Genomic DNA, 15,966 nt, shown 5'->3' on the forward strand with positions numbered 1-15,966 from the left:
CTTAATTACCGGTCGTCGGTAATCTAGCTTAATTACCGGTCGTCGGTAATCTAGCTTAATTACCGGTCGTCGGTAATCTAGCTTAATTACCGGTCGTCGGTAATCTAGCTTAATTACCGGTCGTCGGTAATCTAGCTTAATTACCGGTCGTCGCTAATCTAGCTTAATTACCGGTCGTCGGTAATCTAGCTTAATTACCGGTCGTCGGTAATTTAGCTTAATTACCGGTCGTCGGTAATCTAGCTTAATTACCGGTCGTCGGTAATTTAGCTTAATTACCGGTCGTCGGTAATCTAGCTTAATTACCGGTCGTCGGTAATCTAGCTTAATTACCGGTCGTCGGTAATCTAGCTTAATTACCGGTCGTCGGTAATCTAGCTTAATTACCGGTCGTCGGTAATCTAGCTTAATTACCAGTCGTCGGTAATCTGGTTTAATTACCGGTCGTCGGTAATCTAGTTTAATTACCCTTAATTGGTAATCTAGATTAATTACCCTTAATTGGTAATCTAGATTAATTGCCCTTAATTGGTTATCTAGATTAGTTGCCCTTAATTGGTAATCTAGATTAGTTACCCTTAATTGGTAATCTAGATTAGTTACCCTTAATTGGTAATCTAGATTAATTTCCCTTAATTGATAATCTAGATTAATTATCCTTAATTGATAATCTACATTAATTACCCTTAATTGATAATCTAGATTAATTACCCTTAATTGATAATCTAGATTAATTACCCTTAATTGGTAATTTAATTAGTAACCCTTAATTGGTAATTTAATTAGTAACCCTTAATTGGTAATTTAATTAGTAACCCTTAATTGGTAATCTAGTTTAATAACCTCTAATTGGTAGTCTAGTTTAATTAACTCTAATTGATAATTTATTTTAAGAACGTTTAATTGGTAAATTACTTTAATTATTTAAATTCGTAATCTAGTTTATTTATCTTTAATTGGGAGTCTAGTTTAATTATCTTTTATTGGTAATCCAGAATAATTAGCAGGGAAAAGTTAAAATGTCCATTAAGCTAGTTTGAATTTGACTATATCCGCGACAATTTAGACCCGTGTGTTTTGATGGCGTCGCTGTAGCGGCCGCGTCAACGTCACTGCAACAATATTAAAGCCGTCTTATCTCACTATCGATAGGCCATTCCAACCAGAAGGCATTAAGAAGAAACAATCGGATTATTATGAGGCAACTATACGTTAAAAAAGGCCAACATTGGTCTCGCTGATATTTCCTAATAAAACAGTGTATAAATGCTAAAATATCGCAGATTGGGGTAGTTTTTAAAATTTAAAATTAAACATACTTAAAATTAATTTTTCTCAAAAGCCTTAAAAATGGTCCTAGAAAAAGGTTTAAATTTTGATATAAAACCATTCCCAAACGTAACAAACGAATATTTCATTTCAAAAGGGTGGCGACAAAATGGCTAAATTTGAAAAAAACTCCATGTTATTTCTATGGGAAAATTTAACTTTTTCACCAAAAGGGCTGATTAATTTTATGGAAATGAAAACCACCCTTAGCAACTTTATTTTTTATACAATAAACTAATGGGTGGATCTTCTTGAAATTTTAACCACATATGGAGGGCCCGAATTGTAGTTCTGTGGAAGTTTTTCAAAGCAGTTAATACGATACAAAAAAAGTTATAACCAATCAAAAAACCATCCTTATACATTGAAGTCGGTATGAGGTCTTATCTAAGAGAGCTATCGCTCTCATAGAATAATCCTCGAGTCAGCGCCGTCCCGTTGACGATCCTTATCAGTACACAAAAAAGTAACACAATAGAGCTGGTCGAAGTGACAAGTGCTCGGTTTAGTAATTCCTACCAGAGGGAGGTTTCGATCAAATGAAAGTATTTTCGCCTCTCACTTCTAGGCCCGGTAGGACTAAAGGTCCCATCCCCAAAGCGCATTCTTTACTAACCTAAACCCATCCCATTATGATAGCGACGGTCTACAAAGGTCGGCCAAACCTGTAATAGCAACCGCGGTATTGCACCTGGGACTCCAGGACTAAATTTTGAATATCTGCAGTACAATCGTATTTTTGTAAATTAGGCCTCCTACAAAATTTGAAGTAAGCAGTCGCTTACCGCGATTACCTCTGGCGGCGCCACTGTATGTAATCTAGCCTTGCGCGTGCTGATAAGAGACAAAAAACTTCAGGATCTTCAGGATTTAAAATCAGTTTAAAATATCCTGAAGTTTTTTATCTCTTGTCAGCACGCGCAAGGCTAGATTACATAGAGACCTAGCTTTACGCGTGCTGACAACCGACGTTGTAACAGAGTGTATACAGAATATTCTGTCGCCCGAGATAGGGAGTTGCCTATCCTGTAGAGTGAAAACAAATTTCCTCACGCGCATTCTTCATCCATGCAACAATCATTAAACCAAAGTTATGCAAAAAATTATATAAATTTAACACACTATTTTAATTAATTAAAGTTTGTAAGCACATTATTTTACAAAAAGTTGTCTAAAGAAATTTAAGAATAAACATGCCACAACAACCAAGAATGTCTCTAGAAAGGAAAAAACAACCAAGAAATTAACTCGAATTAAAAATGAAAGTGAGAAAATAACCGAAAACAAAGCTACACCAAAAGATGTTCCTCAAAATAAAACTGAAACCAAAGTTCCTATAAACAAAACGAAAACCATCCAAGTTCCTATTTATAATGAAACCGAAGAAGTCTCAACAAAGAAACCTGCAAGCCAGGTAATACATGAAATGAAACCTGCAACCCAAGTCGTTCCTTAAGAGAAAACGGCAGCCCAAGTCGTTCCTAAAAAGAAACCTAAAGCCTAAGAATCTCCTAAAAAGAAAACTTCAACCAAGGTAGTATATGGAACATCTAAAAAACCAGTGGAATATCAAGATGAAACCTCGATTATCTCATCATGGGATAGAATATTATTATTATTAATGATTAGGGGGGCTCGCGCCCTAGCGGTATCGTTCCTTTCAACAGAATTCCCAATGGACCGAAATCCCATTCGACCGAATATCCCGCAATGATTTTAGATTTCCAGCCCAATGGCTATATTCCCGATGGACCGAAATCCCAATCGTCCGAATATGCCCGTAAAAAATACATGAATATAACTTGAAACACTGTAGCCGTCAGCGATTCGGTGGTGTAGTGGATACGATGTTGGACTGCGAAGCGATAGGTTGTTGGTTCGAATCTCCGAAAGGTATGTTAATAATATTTAAAGTAAATGTTTCGTGATACTAATTAAAACGCTCACTTTCATTCCTTTCAAGGCAAGAGGTATATAGAATTAATAAACAAATTGTGCTTAAAATGAAGAACAGTCTTAGTGGTAGTTCCATCAATGTCTTTAACTTTTAAATTAAAATTTTAATATTTTGGTTTCGGGTGGGTTAGGTTAGGTTTGGTTTGGTTTGGTTAGGTTTGGTTTGGTTTGGTTTGGTTAGGTTTGGTTTGGTTTGGTTTGGTTCCAATAATTCGTTGACACCTTTTCCAAAATATGCTCCTTTTAATTAGCTACCACCTTTTCCAAAATATTCTCCCTTTAAATAGCTACCACCTTTTCCAAAACATTCTCCTATTAATTAGATACCACCTTTTCCAAAATATTCTCCTAATAATTAGCTGCAACCTTTTCGAAAACATTCCCCTACTAATTAGCTTCCAATTTTTCCAAAATATTCTCCTTTAAATTAGGTAGCACCTTTTCCAAAACATTCTCCTATTAATTAGCTGCCACCTTTTCCAAAAGATTTTCCTATTAATTAGCTGCCACCTTTTCCAAAATATTCTCCTATTAATTAGCTGCAACCTTTTCCAAAACATTCTCCTACTAATTAGCTGCCACTTTTTCCAAAATATTCTCCTATTAATTAGCTGCAACCTTTTCCAAAACATTCTCCTACTAATTAGCTGCCACTTTTTCCAAAATATTCTCCTTTTAATTAGCTACCACCTTTTCCAAAACATTCTCCTATTAATTAGCTGCCACCTTTTCCGAAATATTCTCCTATTAATTAGCTGCAACCTTTTCCAAAACATTCTCCTACTAATTAGCTGCCACTTTTTCCAAAATATTCTCCTTTTAATTAGCTACCACCTTTTCCAAAACATTCTCCTATTAATTAGCTGCCACCTTTTCCGAAATATTCTCCTATTAATTAGCTGCAACCTTTTCCAAAACATTCTCCTACTAATTAGCTGCCACATTTTCCAAAATGTTCTCCTTTTAATTAGCTACCACCTTTTCTAAAATATTCTCCTATTAATTAAAAATATATTTAATGCAAAACCACACAGTATGTCTTCTTCCAGTTCAATAGAATTTCGATCCAATGGGACTATAATGAAATCGCACCTTTTGGCTACGTTCGGTCGAATGCGACACCACAAAAAAGCCGTTCTGTCGAATTTGGAATTCGGTCCAATGGGACCAAAGCCCCTAGCACCGATGCCATAGGCATATTGTGCACCCTCGTATTCAGGCCTTGAATAGACCCGTGGCCACAGCGTAGCGAAGAATTCGCTCCACCGTAAAGGCTCGTTTACACAAGCGAGAGAATATGAAGCTTTAAGATCAGAGATGAAGCTGACCCGTGTTTCTGTTCCTCGCGTGACCGTTAACATGCCCGCGAGAATATCACTTGAACGAGCTTTTGCCTAGAGATGAAGTTGATTTTTCGAATAAGCTCGCGATCTGCCGAGGTAGATTTTCTCGCACGAGTTCAGCTTATTCGGAATGTCATGTGACTTTTGCTTTCCAATAACAAGGATTTGTTTAGTTAGCGCATGGTCGGTGGTTAATTTGTCTTCGTCCGCTAGTCATTCACGCTTGATTTTGAGAGTAAAATTTGACAGAATAGAAAGAACGATGTCTTTGAAAAAAAAAGAACATGAAAACTTTTAAAAGTCAACAATAGAAAAAAGGACCCGGAAAGAAAGGAACATTTAATAAATATATTTAGCGATTGCTCGGAGATTAGGGACAAGTCCAACACTAATTATCGAGACAGGGACTTGAAGAACTTAAAATGGGAAGCCATTGCCAGGGAAATTAATATGGCAGTTAAATAATATTATATTAAATGATAACGTCGTTACTAGTCCCGCCGCCATTTCGTTTGTTTACCTTTTCGCAAGGTACCGAAAAGCGCGCTAACTTGAAGCGCCCATGTAAACGATAGTCCTCGCGCAGAGAGCAAGATTACGCCGAAACCTATTTTTTGCGCGAGATACGACTTCATACTTCGGAACCTACTTTCCGCTTCAGCTAGAGAACCTCGCGCTTGTGTAAACGAGCCTTAATAGAGGAGACCCGCGAGGGTTCCACAGTGTGTGAATCAAAATATTCTAGTCTAAGCGAGAAGAAGCAGTCGCACTCGCAAAGTACGTGAGCGGATGTTTCTTCCTTCTCCCGACACGACCTTCAGAGAGGGTCGTCGGCAAGGCCCATCAGATGGAGGTGCCTTTTAAGCCGGCAGTGTCCGGTCAGAAAACCGGTGGCCAGCCTAATATCTCATCTGCTGAGTGAAATTAGGTCTCTAGCGCGAGACCTGCAGGGGCCATTGACTAACTGCATTATCTGTCTCTGACCCTCCATGTCATGCCAGAGCTGGTTTTGTATGACAGTCAGCCTGTCATGTAGACTCTGTTTGACATACCCGTAGGGTATGGGGACGGCCGGTGCCTGCCCCAAGAGCTTGGCCTCCACGCCCCTTTTCGCAAATCTATCGGCTTGCTCATTGCCATAATCTCCGCTATGCCCTGGCACCCAGTACAACAGAACCCTGTTGCAGGACGCCTGTCGCGCTAGCAGATCAAGGCAGGTACGCACCAGTTGAGAGGTAATCTGATACTTCATTGCATTGAAGGCGGCCTCACTGTCAGAGTAAATTCTCACAGTCCGTCCGGTATACCCTTTGTTAATACAGTAATCTGCGCAATAACAGATCGCGGCAATTTCCGCCTGGAGCACACTAGCAAAGGTGACCAGGGAAACAGAAAAAAAAGACCCTTGTGATTTGGCAGTAATAGCCGGCACCAGCGCCGGAATCAGTCTTGGAACCATCGGTCAACCAAATAGTTTCACCCCCAGTGCCAAGACGCAGCAGATTAGTCCACTCGGCCCGACTGGGAAAGTAAATGCTGAATGGCTTAGTGAAATCAAAACTAGTAACGGTTTTGTCAGAGCACATCGTTAACGACGGCTCGAGTGCGACGTACTCCCGGAAGAGCTTCATATGGCTGTAATCCCAAAGTCTAGGAACCCAACAGCCATGAATGTGGAGCCTGTAGGCCCCCATGACAGCCTCCTCGTCAATGAAAAGATGAAGAGGAAGGATGTCAAGGAGGCACTCCAGGGAAGCAGTTGAAGTCGATCTCATGGCCCCCGTAACACCGATGCAGGCAAGCCTTTGAAGTTTGCGCAGGGCAGCCTGCACCGTCTTGAGCCGGACCCTTGTCCACCAGAAAAGTGCCCCGTAGGATAATACGGGTCTGATGATCGCAGTATAGAGCCAGTGTACAGCCTTGGGGTTGAGGCCCCAAGTCTGGCCGACAGAGCTCCTGGTCCTACAGAAAAGCATTTTGGCCTTCTTGGTGCACCGATCGGTGGACTTTGTCAGTATAGAGCCAGTGAACAGCCTTGGGGTTGAGGCCCTAAGTCTGGCCGACAGAGCTCCTGGTCCTACAGAAAAGCATTTTGGCCTTCTTGATGCACCGATCAGGATGCGGCTTCCATGTGAGTCTGTAATCAAAAGTCACCCCCAGGTATTTCACCTCGGTGGACTTTGTCAGGACATGGCCAAAGAAAGAGATATCATTGAACAGATCCTTAGTATTCATCCTCGTAAAAGGAACAAAAACAGTTTTATCAGGATTAACAGTGAGGTTCACCGCCTGACACCATTGCTCCACGTTAGAGAGGGCAGATCTCATAAGTGCGGTGACATTAGCGGGGAACTTCCCGGTAAAGACTATCGCTACGTCGTCCGCATACCCGAAGCAGCGACAGCCCCCAGCACTCCGAGCCTCCCCAAGAGTTCGTCCACCACCAGGCACCACAACAGGGGGGAGAGCACTCCACCCTGAGGGCAGCCCCTGCTGGTATTCACCCCTAGAGAGTCCCCAAGGAGGGACGCCGACACCTCGCGGTCGGTGAGCATGGACTTGATCCATCGGCCAAGAGTGTCGCTGATGCCAAATCTCTTAACAGCTTCAGTAATAACCGAGCAAGAGACCTTATAAAAGGCCCCCCTCGATATCGAGGAAGATGGCCAGTGAAATTTCCTGAAACTCGAATGCCCTATCCAGGCAATTCGTAAGGCCGTGAAGGACCGTCTCAGTGGATTTACCTTTTTGGTAAGCAAATTGTGAAGAAAAGAGAGGAGTTACCGAAAGTACCTCGTCTCTAAAGTACCTGTCCACCAGCTTCTCCAGAATTTTGAGGAAGAAGGAGGTCAGGCATATGGGCCTAAATGCCTTCGCCTCGATACAGGAAACCTTCCCGGGCTTGGGAATAAAGATGACCCTAGAGCGCTTCCAGTCACGAGGTATGTGACCGAGAGCAATGCAAAGTCTATAGATCTTGCATAACGGAGAGGCGATGTGGTCTAAGCCCTCCTGCAAAAGCAGAGGGAAGACCCCAACGGGTCACGGAGACTTGTAGGGCTCAAAACAATTGACAGCCCACCGAAAGTTGGGAATCGTAACAACCTGTCTGGCTACAAGCCAGTCCTCGATCTTCGCCCGGTGCAGAACAGGGTACAGAGAGTCAGGGTTTGCTGGATTGATTAAAGTAGAGTCAGGAAAATGGACCTCCAGCATATGCTTGAGAGTCTCAGCCCCAGACTTAGTGTACACTCCCTCCTGCAACTTAATAGTATTAAGTCGATATGTGTTATCGTGCGCTAAGATTTTATGACCCTAGCCGTGGCAGGGACATTGGAGACTTGCTCACAGAAGGTTCGCCAGGAGTCCTTCTTAGCAGCTCTAATGGCCCTGTTGTAGGTATTAAGGGACTGCCTGTATCCAGCCCAGTCACCCGTGCGCTTGGCATTGTTAAAGAGCCTGCGCGTGTATTTCTGAAGCCGGCTGAGATCCGCGTTCCACCAAGGGACAAGCCTTGACCAGTTAACGGTCTTAAGTGGGCAGTTCCGGTGAAACGACTCAATAATGGAGCGCTGTAAGTCACCAGCAGCTCTATCAAGATCATTAGATGAAGTAAGTTTAGGGGTGTGACCATCTCCGTAGCGTAGGATTAGGTCTTCCCTATAGCCGGTCCAATTGGTCCGTTTTGGATTGCGTATCTTCGTCCCCACCGGGACAGAGGTAGTCGTGACACTGAAGCAGATATGACCATGATCCGACAGAGATGGCTCATTAGACACATGCCAGTTAGACACGGAAGACGCGAGGTTTTATGTGGCTAGCGTGAGGTCAATTACCTCCCTTCTATTAGAAGTAACAAAAGACGATTGAGAATATGGAGTTTCCAACCAACTAAATATTCTACAAGACCATCACCTCTCCTGATGCAGTCAGAACTGCCCCACGTGATGTGATGAGCATTGGCGTCGCAGCCAATGATTAGTTTGTCCCCTCTCTTCTCGCGTTGATTGACCAAAATGATCACCTCAATTGTCGGGAGAGAGTCCGCATCGTAGGCAAAGTATGCAGAGGCAGCCGTGAGAGTCAACTTGGCACGCCCAGTGGCCAGGACTAGCTTCACGGCCGCTGTGTCCTGGGACGTGTACAGCGATAGAGTGATACAGCAAAGATTCCTCCGAACCAGAATTCACGCCCTAGGTCTAGCAGCAGTTTGGTCACAAAATAGTGACTCCGCCGCGTCAAGACCGAGGATTTTCCCATGGCAAATCCACGGTTCTTGTATGAGGGCCAAATCAAGACCCTCTATAGCAAACCTCCTGCAGAGTACCGCAGAGGCCGCCTTACTATGGTGAAAATTGATTTGAATTGCACGTAGCGTCCCCTTGATCCTTAAGAGAGGGGTTCACCTCATCAGTCCCGAGAGGGCCAGTGGCACCTCCCCCCGACAGGCAAGCTCCAAGTCCCAAGATCCTCCCCTTCATCAGGACCCCTAGAATATAGATTTATATTTGTTTACTAACGTTTCTAAGCTTTGTTTTTGTTCGTTATCCAGTGCATCCACGGCATCCAGTGCAGTTCTTAAGCCGTCGTAATATGTGTATTGTTTTGAATAGGCTAATGAATTACTAAATCCCGTACTGAACCTTCGGTGGCTAATAGACTACCGTCGGTTTGTTTTAGTTCTATTATGTTTTAATTATTATTAGTTTTATATCCTATTTTTTGTAGTAGGGTTTTAATTGACTATTTTTTATTGTATGTGTTGAACCTGAGTCCACTATTGCGACACACGGAATTTTATCTAAGTAGATGTGAAGAAAATCTTGGGCACCCTTTAAAAGAATAGTTAATGTTTTATCCGTGTTCGCGGGGCTTTTAAGTTTCAGTGCTGAGATACGGGCGGCATCCCGACCCTTTGCGAGTTGCCCACTCCTCCGTTTCCCGACGTTCTTTGTTCATCTTTTTCGGGACAAGAGTCCGAACTATGCCCGATTTGATTACAATTACCACACGTTATACGGGGATTGTATGGTTCTGCATTAGCAAATTTTGCCAGTTTCTCGGAGGCTCGCTATTTCTAAACCAGCAATCATTCCAAACATAACCTTGTCGTCTGCAGTGCGAACACGACAGTCGAGGAGCGTTACTTGGTCGATCTTTTTGTCTACCTAGCGCGTTAGTGACAGTTTTATTGACGTTTGATTTTTAAGGGGCTGGGTTGACCGCAACAGGGGGTTCAATACTCTCTTGCTTTTGCTTAGCCCCTTCAATTCTTTCAGTGGTTTCGACATGGTCTGTAAAATCTCGTTGCGAAGTATAACTGTGCCTTTCTAAGTGTATTCACAAGCAGAATAATCTTAAACCAAGTTCCTATGTAAGATTTTTGCCGTAGCCTCTGGTTCTGAAAGTTCTGACGTTAAGCTCTTTAAAGTTCCCAACGGAGCTCGCGTGAATGGAGAGATACAATTTCTAAAATATCGGCCACGACCGAGAAAGAGCTTTTAAAGCAGCGCTCCACAGCGGTGGAGAGTGAAGTAAAACAGGCGGGGTTAATTTTTATCCGAGTAAGTTCAAGCATGGAGGGTTCATCCAAGTGCACGGTGTATCGTGTGGAGTGCAAACGTTTTTAAACAAAGCCGACGGAACTATATTTTTCTGGCGCGGAAATACTCTGAGTTTGTTTTGAGAGCCTTTTATCCATTTCTAAATTAATACATTTACACCCGATTCGTTATTCGTAACTTGCTCCGCAAGAACGTAAACTCCGATCGTTTTATAAGATATCCGTCTCTCTATTGGCTGCGTAGCTCACCTCAAGCGGACCCTATCTCCAATCCAAAATTGAAGTTTCGTACATTTTTTAAGGGGGGTGTAATTTTTTTAGTGAGACCCAGCTTTCCGCGGCAGATGTTAGTTGGCACCGAGAAAAAATGTTAGTGTAGAAAAACTTTGGGTGCTCAACTACCATTTACTCTACAGTAAATACATTCGGCCTTTTCTTGGGATCTCAAGTTTTAGGAACACTCGAGATGAGACGTTCGTTAGAGAGAACCTGACACACAATACCCTCATTCCTAGGCTGGAAAGCTATGTCCTTTTAGATCATCTCCTTTTGGTGTATTCTAATCTCAGGCCTCATTTTCCGTCTTATTTTGCGAATTTCTTCGCTAAGAGTTCGTGGAGTATTTAATTGGCCAAATAATTTTTGCATTACGTCTAAAAATTCGCAAACAGTTTCTCGTGGTTTTTGCATTCTTTCCGCGATTTTGTCCTGTATGAAATCGTCATTAGACGGTCTGTCAAAGGCTTCGCTAATCTTTAACTCAAAATGATCCCAGTCCCTGAAGGGTTGTTCTAAATAAAACCAATCTTGAGCTGGCCCTTGGAGCATAGAAGGTATCCAACTATGAATAAATTCCCGCTCTTGTACATTATTAGTCATGAGCATTTGTTTTGCTCTACGCAGAAATTGTTTTGGGCCAGGGTCTGATGGTTTCCCTAGATAAGTTGGTGTTGGTAAGGGAGTTTGCCACTAGAATGAGGGACCATTCACAAAGGTTAGATTTGATGCAGGTAAATTACTCACACTAGATCCAGAGGTCATGGGAGGTATTTGATTAGTTTGAATTTGCCCTATCGAAGGAGGTTGGGCTGCAGCAGCTATTGTCGTATTCCAAGAATTCTGAGGATTGTAACCCGATTGGGGTACATAATTTACTTGATTTTGAACACCACTATTTTGATTTACGTTTGAATTAAAATTTGGAGCTATAGCGTCACTATTAACTATCGGGGCCGCATTCATTTGAGGTGGAGGTGCATTAGCACTGTTCGGATTTACGTTCGAAGCTTGATTAGCTAATAAGGTTTGAATTAGTAACTGTTGTTGTTGCTGTGTTTTCGCCATGTCATCTAAGCGTTTCATGAGATTAGTTAAAACATCAGTGGGAATTTGAGTCATGTTAACAGCTGTGTTAGTCGCGGGTATTGGGTTTTAACCCCGCGTGTAAGATACGGAAAGAAACATATATTCGTAACGAAAGTTTAATGAGCTAATTATAAAAACAGGTAGTACAATACTTTATATAACATTGGTTATCAATAAAACAAACTAAACAAATCCACTCCGAGATAACAGAAAATAGATAAAAAACATCCGTTATTCATTTTTAGTATGCTGGCGCTCTACCCCAACACCCCTTCTCGACAGCAACGTAAAAAAGAAAAGGCCCATATTTGACATATGAAAGTTCAATTTCTCCTTGAGCAATGGCTTCGTCAAGATGTCAGCCATCATTTCGTCCGTTTGGCACTAGCAGATGTCTATTATCCCTTTCTCTTGCATGTCTCGCAGAAAGTGATATTTGACGTCAATATGCTTAGTTCTGGCGCTTGACCTTTAGTTTAGACTCAATTTAATGCAACCCTGATTGTCCTCGTACAAGGTCGTTGGGCGTGATTGTTCGTAGCCAATATCCTGAAGTTATTGTCGTATCCATATAACTTCCTGCGCTGCATGAGCAGCAGCAACGTACTCGGCTTCAGTTGATGACAGGGCAACGGTGTTTTGCTTCCGGCTTGACCAAGATATTGTTGCTTGTCCAAGCTTGAATAGAAAATCGCTAGTTGACTTGCGATCTGAATGATCGCCGGCATAATCCGCGTCTACATAGCCTTCGAGTGTTATTTCATCAGTTGATGGTAAACTTAGAGCAGCGTTGATGGTGCCTTTGAGGTATCTCATAATTATTTTAATGGGAACCCAATCGCAGTTTCTTGGCTTCGCTACTCTCCTGCACAAGATAAACACTCGCTGCGATATCAGGTCTGGATACCGTTGTTATATGCAGTAACATTCCGATAGCCGTGCGATATTGTGTATTGTTGCAAAGTGCATCCTCGTCGTCAAGTAGTTTCAAATAAGCCATATCCATAGGAGAACTTGATGGTTTTGCTTCTTCCATGCCGAAATCTTCCAACATGTGTTTAATTTTTGTAGCTTGGTGGATCGCGAAAGTGACGAAACTTCCATCTTCAGTACGCTCTATTTGTATTCCCAAATAGTAGGTAACGTCTCCAAGGTCTTTGGTTTCGAAGTGCAGATTAAGGTTGACTAGAATACTATCTATTACACTGACGTTCCAATTGGTAACTAGTAAGTCATCTACGTAGAGTAGAACGTAGGTCCAATGTCCGTCTTCTTCTCTTCGACTGTACAAACCAGGATCTGCTTTACTTCTGTCGAAATTCTCCTTTAGCAACACTTCGTTGACCTTCCTGTTCCAGGACCTGGCCGACTGTTTTAAGACGTAAATACTTTTCTTGAGCTTGTATACCTTTTGCTCTTGTCCACTCTTGACAAAACCCGGTGGTTGTTCCATATAAAGGTCTTCGATGATATCGCCGTGTAGAAAAGCTGTTTTAACGTCGAAGAGTTTGACTCTCATTCCCTTGGATGATGCGACGCTGAGCAGGATGCGAATGGTCTCATACTTTGCAACCGGCGCGTACGTCTCCTCGAATTCCTCTCCATATCTTTGCGAATATCCTTTAGCGACAAGTCGTGCCTTGTATTTGTCGATGTCGCCATCTTGATTATATTTAACTTTAAAAATCCATCTACAGCCAATGGGTTTTCGACCTTTAGGCAAATCAGTTAACTCCCAAGTTTTCCTTTCTTCGAGTGACTCTATTTCTTCTTTCGCCGATTCTTTCCACTTGATGCTCTCTCCATCAGGTAAGTTGGTTATCCCTCCCATGTGGTGGGTTCTCTAACGTGATCTACAGTGGCTTTATATCCGTATTTCTTCGGTGGTACACCTTGGTTAGTTCTTGTTGGGTATCTTGGAACGCCGGGCATTTCATCTATTTGTTGACAGATGGCTCCTTGGGTAGATTTTTCTTGTTGTTGCGGATTCGTGGTTAATTCTTCTCCTTTAGGCTCTACGATAGTGTCTTCCAACTCTGTGAGATCTTCAACATCTTGGTATTCAGAGGCGGTTGAATCTGAGTAGTCAGTCAAATCGAAATCTGGTTCTTCCTTGATATCTGATATCGCTTCCCTTCTGGCGTAGTTGAGACCACTGGGACCCTGATATTGTACTGGCAGTAATGAGAACCAATCCCCTCATCAAATTTAACACTTCCGCTGAAATGCACCTTGTTGGTTTTAGGGTTAAGTATCCTGTAGCCTTTGGTTGCAGTACCGAATCTGACCAGAATGCCCGCAACTGCTTTATCGTCCGACTTTGTTCGTTTCTCTTTCGGTATGTAGGAAAAGGCTTGACTTCCAAAAATCGTATGTGACCAATCCTAGGCTTCGATCCATTCCACAACTCATACGGCGTCTTCTCTAACGCTGCTTCTCCCCACTAGCAATTAGGTAGGTTGGCGTCGAGCAGTATAGTTTTGGCCATTTCAATTAGAGATCGATTCTTGCGCTCGGCAACGCCGTTCTGTTGAGGAGTGTAAGGAACTGTTAGTTCGTGCTTTATACCTTCCCTTTCCAAGTAGAATTCCAGCTCCTTTGACACGTATTCGCCGCCATTGTCTGTCCTTAGCGTAAGAGGTTTGCGTTGGAATTTGTTACTGTAGACTGCCAGTCTGCCACATATTCTTCGAATACTCTTTGTACTTCTGCCTTTGTCTTGATTAAGTAAATCTCGGTGAATCTTGAAAAATCGTCAATGAAGGTTACCAGGAAACTATTTCCGCCCATGGTTGCTTGCTTCCTTCATTGGACCGCAAACGTCGCTATGTACAATAGCCCATGGATCTTTACTTCGGGAGATTGACGTTGGAAATTGAGCTTGTGACATCTTGCCCTTGAGGCAAAAATAGCACGCTGACACAATCTGATTGCTATTAAGTTTTATTCCATCCGCAAGGCCTTTCGTATAGTGTCCTGACTGCTAAGGGATCGCGATGTCCCATCCGCCTATGCCATAGGTGTAAACATTCTTCGTGCGTGGCACTCTTCACCAGAGTAGGACTGTGCATCTGAAGTCGATACAGCGATCCATCCATTCTGGCTATAGCTATGACTTCCTGTCCTCCGTTAATGCTGCAGCTATTCGCCTCGAAAGTGACCTTGTGACCCGTCCTGGCAAGCTGATGAACGGATAACAAACTTCCGCCAAGTTTAGGCACGTACAAGACATCATTGCCTGGAATATCATGGATTTCTCCTTCGGGTCTGAAGCATTTTAGAACTCCACTTCCAATTCCTTCTGCATGGATAGCAGACTCATCGGCCAGGTGAACACTCTCATTCCATGGTTCTATACTCTGAAAAAAACTTCTGTCGCTTGTCATATGGCAGGTCGCTCCAGAATCTACATACCAAGCGGTTACTGTACTTGGGACGTTCGTAACCACACTCTTAAAAAAATGTGTACAAACTTGAACATTTTAGTGTGCACAGCCTCAACACACCAGCAACACACTTATTTGTGCAATTTTACAAACTTAATGCTTTGTTCAAAATTGCACACCGATTTTCCGTCCTAAGTTGATCGCATGTTCGTTCTAGTTTGCACGTTTGTTCGCGCGTTTATTCGTTCCACTTTGCCCGCTTATTCGTTCCACTGTTCGCGCGTTTATTCGTTCCACTTTGCCCGCTTATTCGTTCCACTTTGCCCGTTTATTCGTTCCACTTTGCCCGCTTATTCGTTCCACTTTGCCCGCTTATTCGTTCCACTTTGCCCGCTTATTCGTTCCACTTTGCCCGCTTATTCGTTCCACTTTTCCCGTTTATTCGTTCCACTTTTCCCGCTTATTCGTTCCACTTTTCCCGCTTATTCGTTCCAATTTGCCCGCTTATTCGTTCCACTTTGCCCGCTTATTCGTTCCACTTTGCCCGCTTATTCGTTCCACTTTGCCCGCTTATTCGGTCCACTTTGCCCGCTTATTCGGTCCACTTTGCCCGCTTTTTCGTTCCACTTTGCCCGCTTATTCGTTCCACTTTGCCCGCTTATTCGTTCCACTTTGCCCGCTTATTCGTTCCACTTTGCCCGCTTATTCGTTCCACTTTGCCCGCTTATTCGTTCCACTTTGCCCGCTTATTCGTTCCACTTTGCCCGCTTATTCGTTCCACTTTGCCCGCTTGTTCGTTCCACCTTGCCCACTTATTCGGTCCACTTTGCCCACTTATTCGGTCCACTTTGCCCACTTATTCGGTCCACTTTGCCCACTTATTCGTTCCATTTCGCTCACTTTTTCGTTCCACTTTGCCCACTTTTTCGTTTCACTTTGCCCGTTTATTCGTTTTACTTTGCCCGTTTATTCGTTCTTATTTGAAAAAATATCTGCTCATCCTTGCTCACATATTTGCTCGAAC

This window comes from Phalangium opilio, unplaced genomic scaffold (genome assembly GCF_054372755.1).
Source record: "Phalangium opilio isolate 3A_F unplaced genomic scaffold, DU_Popi_V2 ptg000391l_1, whole genome shotgun sequence".
Lineage (NCBI taxonomy): Eukaryota > Metazoa > Arthropoda > Arachnida > Opiliones > Phalangiidae > Phalangium > Phalangium opilio.